Source organism: Chrysochloris asiatica, unplaced genomic scaffold (assembly GCF_000296735.1).
Source record: "Chrysochloris asiatica unplaced genomic scaffold, ChrAsi1.0 scaffold00057, whole genome shotgun sequence".
NCBI classification, from domain to species: Eukaryota; Metazoa; Chordata; class Mammalia; order Afrosoricida; family Chrysochloridae; genus Chrysochloris; species Chrysochloris asiatica.
Genome location: NW_006408575.1, coordinates 12,456,891 through 12,463,324, shown reverse-complemented (window position 1 = coordinate 12,463,324; position 6,434 = coordinate 12,456,891). Strand labels below are relative to the sequence as shown.

At 45.2% G+C, this 6,434-nt stretch overlaps 2 pseudogenes; both read left to right on the top strand.

The window, feature by feature from the left end:
• Positions 1 to 1,201: 1,201 nt before the first annotated feature.
• LOC102811623 lies at positions 1,202 to 2,957 on the top strand (annotated as a pseudogene).
• Positions 2,958 to 3,008: 51 nt separating this feature from the next.
• Positions 3,009 to 6,434, top strand: part of LOC102811232 — a 36,522-nt pseudogene continuing 33,096 nt past the window's right edge.

Genomic DNA, 6,434 nt, shown 5'->3' with positions numbered 1-6,434 from the left:
CCCAGGCTCCGGTTCATGCCCTTGTCCCTCCCCCTCCTCCAGGACATGCTCGTCCTACCCCCGCACACACCCATCTGTCTAAAAGACTAAGTTACATTACTGCCTTGCATGGTGGTCTCGCCCTCCTCAGGGGTCCTGGAGCTCACACTGTGTTTTAGCTCATTTGATTGGTTCTCTTTGTGGGTTGTATTGTGTTAATGTCCATCTGGTAGGGCCTGCCTAGTTGTCTGGTGCCCAGTAACTGGGTCTTGAGCGCTGACTGGTGAAAGATGCCAGGTAGTAAGTGCCAGTCTCAGATAGACTTGCCAACTTGGTTTTGCTGCCCAACTTGTCAGGTGTGTGCTTCTCTCTGACGAGCCTTAGTCACTACACCCTGGAAGGACAGACGTGACTTCCAGGTCAGTCACCACTGCCCCTAGCAGAAGTCTCAGTGGATGATGCGTTACAGCACAGATACTTCATTTTCCAACCACTTTAATTTTGGTTTCCATTTTAAATGTTTACTTTATCCTGATTCCTCAGAGCGTGGGTCATGTCTTCACTGCTGCCTGAACATTCTGGCCTTATGGCACCTACCATTTGGGGAAACAAAAAAGCCAAAGGTTACAGCCATTCTACACTGGGATACGTTGTTACTTATTTGCGTGGCAAGATTGAGTGTTGTGAGGGGAGATGCAAGCCAAATACTAGTTAGCATTGTTGTGAAAATTGCAGTGGAAGCAATGTAACTGTCCTGTGTTAGCTTTTTATAGAGAGAAAGCCACTGGTGGGTTTTGTTCCCAGATCCTCAAAACCACCAGGATGCTACATTCTGTGCTGTTGGGCTTCTAAAGTAATGCTGGTAACGTTTTTTAAGTCTTGAAATTTAGAATCGTGGATAGAAACGAACCAGTTAAGGGCAGGACACAGTCACTGAGGCGACGTGCAGTGAGACAGGTCGTTTAGTCTTTATAATATTGGCTTGTAGTTTATTCGTAAAAGAGAATGCCTAACTGAAATTTGTCTAGTGAAAATTAAACTGCTACTCCTGCTGAAGTGATAAACGGTGGGCTCTGTCAAGTAAACATGTAATTACAGTTTAAAAATGAGCTTCATCTGCACTCCTCCCTGCACGCAGCACTGTTTCCATGAGGAGAAACTGCTTTCTGACCTGTGGTTTTCTCCTTCTTTTCCCAGAGCCTGAGCCCTGGTGAAGCCGGCAATGACAAGTCTGAATGGTAGCCATGCCGAAAAAACCACTGACATGCCAAAACCATCAGCCCCCAAAGTGCACGTGCAGAGATCTGTGCCCCGAGACACCATCGCCATTCACTTCTCGGCATCCGGGGAGGAGGAGGAGGAAGAGGAGGAGGAGTTGAGGGAGTACCTGGAGGAGGGGCTGGACGACCAAAGCATCGTAACAGGGCTGGAAGCCAGGGAAGACCTTGATCTTGGCCATGACCCTGCTGGCCCCGCCACCTCACACATCCTGGCAGATGGACTGTCCACGCCCCAGGCCCCGGCCATTATCCCCATCTCCGAGAACACTGTAAAGCTGTTGCAGTCCCCTCCTCCAGCAGTTCAAGTATTAAGTACAGTGCCATCGGCTCTGTCCCCAGGGTCTTCTTCATCAGGGCCCTTAGCTAGCTTTCCCAGTGTGTCATCCCTTTCTGAGCAGAAAACCAGTTCTTCCTCCTGGTTGTCCTCTCCTTCCAAGTCTCCTGTGCTCTCATCCAGTGCCTCATCCTCCACACTTGCCAGCGCAAAACCCTTCCTGAGCCTCGTGAAGTCCCTGTCGACAGAGGTAGAGCCAAAAGAATCCTCACACCCCCCAAGGCACAGGCACTTGATGAAGACGTTAGTCAAGTCTCTGTCCACAGACACTTCCAGGCAGGAGTCCGATACCGTGTCCTACGAGCCATCCGACTCCAAGCTGAACCTGCACCTGTTCAAGCAGTTCACACAGCCACGAAACACAGGTGGAGAATCCAAAACCGCGCCCTCCTCCCCACTGACTTCGCCCTCTGACACTCACTTCTTTTTTAAAGTGCCCGAAATGGAGGCTAAAATCGAAGACACGAAACGACGCCTTTCAGAAGTCATCTATGAGCCTTTTCAGCTCCTCAGTAAAATTATCGGGGAGGAAGGTAGCAGCCATAGGCCCAAAGCCTTATCTTCAAGTGCTTCAGAACTCTCCAATCTGTCCAGCTTGAATGGTCACTTGGAAAGCATCAAGGAAGAGGAGTGTGACTCCGAGGGGGAACTGCTCCGGAAGCGATTCCACCATCACCAGAAGTGACCACCCCAAGTCAGCTGAGGAGCCCGTGAGAGACGTGGACCTGAAAAGCAGCCAGGTTAGCAGCAGTCTAAAGGACTTAGGCCTGAAGACCAGTTCTCTTGTTTTGGAGAAATGTTCTTTGTCTGCCTTAGTGAGCAAAGAAGACGATGAGTTTTGTGAGCTGTACAGTGAGGACTTTGATTTGGAAGCTGAAGGGGAGACTAAAGTGGACAAACCCTCAGACACTCCTCTTAAGTCAGAGGTGCTTGTGGGCGATGCTGTGGCTCTTGACAGTGACAGTGAGGGGGACTCAGCCGAGCAGCATCAGGAATTACCAGTGAAGACCTTGGGCTTCTTTATAATGTGTGTCTACGCATACCTCATCCTCCCCCTTCCCCACTACGTGAGTGGATTCTTCCTGGGCATTGGCCTTGGATTCATGACTGACCGGATCTGGTATGGTTTCTGGAAGTCGCCATATGTGGAGCTCAAAGCTCGGCCAAAACTTGGAGAGAGAGAAGTGACTTTAGTTCATGTGACAGACTGGATAGAGAAGAAACTGGAGCAAGAGTTTCAGAAAGTTTTTGTCATGCCAAACATGGACGATGTTTATATTCCCATAATGCACTCAGCCATGGACCCGCGCTCCAATGCGTGCCTCCCGAAAGACCCAGGGGCGGAGGCTGCAGATCAGCTGTGATGGTGAGAGTGCAGTTCCCAGTATTAGATCTAGGCTCCAGGTGTGGGGCTCATGGCTGCCAGCTGGGCTGTCATTCTGACTTCCACTTGTGCCACAGCTACTGTTTCTCAAAGGACTGCTTCTGCCCTCTGCCTGCGGTGCCCAGTCCATGCACCCAGTGACAGTGTCTGGATTGCCTGCTGCAAAGCTTTGACTCTAGGCAAAGGAGACTGCCTGAGATCATCACAACTTACAGAAGGGATTAGTGACTCTCATCGTGACTTTCTTGAGTTGACCGGATGTTGTGGCAACAGAGTAAAGCTGTACAGGTGTTAGGCTTTCACTTGCCTTTTCAACTCCAAGGCTTTGTCTCAGGCAGCCAGTGGCCCCAGGTTTTCACTTCTCCAGCTTTTCTGCAGCCCTCTAGAGAATTCTCCCAGAGAATGTCCATGTGGTGATGAGCGTGGAAGGTGGGGAGTGGAATTAGAAACCATCTCACTGGTGGTAGAGATATACATAGCAGCTCCCCCTTTTCATGTTAAATTGTGCATTTTGGAAGCAAGTAGCCATAGAACACACACACACTAACACACTAAATCAGCTGGGGCGGGGGCAGTGGAATTGATGTGAACATTAAGCAAAGCCATGAGATCAAACCATCCCAAGCCTTTACCTGTGAGGTGCAAATACCTGGCTTGTAACTAATCTGGAATGTTTTGAGACATGAGCATACATGAAAATGTCAAACACTGCACACAATGATGGATTGTCCCTCATGAAGCAAGAAAGCCTTTCCAACTGTCTACTCCTGGAAGTTTCATATAGGATTACAAATGCTATTATCTAGTTACTGGGTTTGGGATAGTTTTGTGAACAGTTTCCCTTTGTGATGGCCAAAATGGAGAACTGCTCTTTAATCATGAGACAAGACCAAATGTTTGCTCAACATCAAAACACTACATTTCTCAAAATTTACCGTGAACTTTCCTTAATGTTGCCAAGTTTATTTTGTGCATTTGTGTCAGAATGTCTAGTTTACAAGTTTGGGGGCTCCCTGTAATTGTATAATTTGAAACATAAACAATACAATTTTTGTTTAAAACTGCATTTGACATCAAAATTACCTTCAGTAACTTTTGATCATTTACATCTGTGGACAAAACTAATAGTGTTTTTTTTTTTTAAACAGCACCTTGCCTGAATGTGACTTTAAAGAAATTAATGTATTGACAAAATATATTTGAAACCCTATCAGATTATTTTAATTGCACTATTAAAACATTTGACTTAAAAAAATAAAAAAAGAAAGAAAGAAAGATAAAGAGTAGTGCTAAGAGCAATCTACTGCCAACATGACGAAGTTCACACATCAAGTTGACCGTCTCGGAATTCCAAGCCTAGAAGGGCAAAAAGAGTCCAGACAGAAGCAACTGATATCTACAAAAAATTTTTCGGTTTACAAAGCTTCATCAAATCTTTTTTCTCATTTGATCTTCAAAGACAAATCTACTAGATAAGTGGTGGTATAGTGTTGTTGTTGTTAAGTGACGTGGAGTCAGTTCTGACTCAGCCACCCTGTATAGGGTTTCTAAAGAGCAGCTGGTAGGTTTGAACTGCCGACTTTTTGGTCCACAGTCCAGTGCTGATCCTACAGCGTGGTGTTATATTAGTACCATTACAATTATTTTTAAGCATAATCATCAGCCACAACTTCATGTTGTAGATGAGCAAAATAAAGTTCAAAGCCACATAGCTAGGATTTAGGGAAGCAAACTCCAACATCAGGGCGTCTGAATCCAGCTCAGAGCTCCTCCACAATGGAGAGGGAATGAACAAGCTACTCCACAAACATGCCAAGAACCTACCTGAAGCTAGAAGATAAGTGCTTCCAAGTTTCCCAAAAAGCTTTCTAATATGTTTAATCCAGTACAGCTACTCATAAAACTCAGCTGACACTACCTCTTTCACACCATACAGAGGGATGACTAATCCAACAGACAGCAGCAGCTCAATATAGGCTGAGGGTCATTTATTCTCATTTTGTGACAATTAATTTGCTCAGAAAACAAATGTGTTCAGTGTTTGCATTAAGATGCAAAGAAAAATTAAAGATTTATACATCCTTTATCTCCTCATTTCTAAAGGGAAAAGTCCTGTCAGTGCCTGTAAAAATTTTTTCACTGACATTGTTTATCTGTTCCATTTAACTCCAAATTACACTATAGGAAAGGAATAAGAATGAACACACTACAGTATTTTTATACAGGTGTAGTGACTACAGGGGAGTCCTGGTGTGGCGCTACAGGGCAATGCACCACAAGGTCAGTTTCAATCGCAAGGTTAGGAGTTCAAACCCACCAATCACTCCTTGTAAACTCTAGACAGGGTTTCTGTGAGTTGGAATCTACTTGATAGCATTTAACAGCAAGTGACTACAGGAGACCAGATATTAAAGAAAATATACCTAGCTTGAGATTCTCTGTCACATAAACTCAGTACAATATGACATGAAGAATCAGGCCTAAACACAGTGGGACCTCAGTGAAACCTTCATGCAAGAGTCCACCTAGGCTTTCTGAGTCCCTACTTAATATGCATTCCCTGTAGGATCAGCATGGGACTGTGAACCACAAGATCCACAGTTCAAACCCACCAGTTGCTCCTCAGAAACTCTAGATTAGATGTCACCTAACAACAATTCTAATGTGCAGCATTGTGCTACACCTGGTAGAAGCATTTCCTTTTCTGGATTAACACTGCTTTCATGTCCAAATTATTGTGTTGAGAAAGATTCTGAGGATTAATGGTATGGAGTAAATTCTACTATAATTGTAATTGGCTATTTTCTTGTCCTTCCACCTCATATAATCTGCCTAATCTTAATTTAATGTTAGGTTTCTTAAGAGGGTTGTTGTTGTTGTTGTTGTTAAGTGCTATCGAGTCAGTTCCAGCCCATAGTGATCCTGTATAGGGTTTCCGAGGAGAGGCTGGTGAACTTGAACTGCTGACCTTGCAGTTCAAACTGACTTAGCAGTCCAGCACACTACCTCACAGCACTACACCAGGACTCCATAGAACCAAAGAGTTTTGCATTTGAACCTTAACCCCTTCATTTGTTACCAATATGAGGAGCTCTGATAGCATAGTGGTGACAAATCAGGCTGCTAATCTCAGGGTCAGCTGTTCCACAGGAGAAAGATGAAGCTTTCTGCTCCTGTGAAGACTGAGAGCCTCTGAAACCCTGTACAAGGTCACTATGAGTTGGAACCTACTCCACGGCACACAACAACAATGAACTTGAAGGAGATTCCTAACCTCACTGAGCTATGTTTTCTTTTCTTAAAAAGAGGATAGTGAGCCTATAACTGATTGGAATACCTAAAATGGGGCTACAACATGCCCAGTGAAGGAGGCTTCCTACGGAGCCTCTGCAATACATAAGACTATAGGTGGAAGCCTGAACCACATGCAGATCTCCAGAGATGGGAAATTCCCACT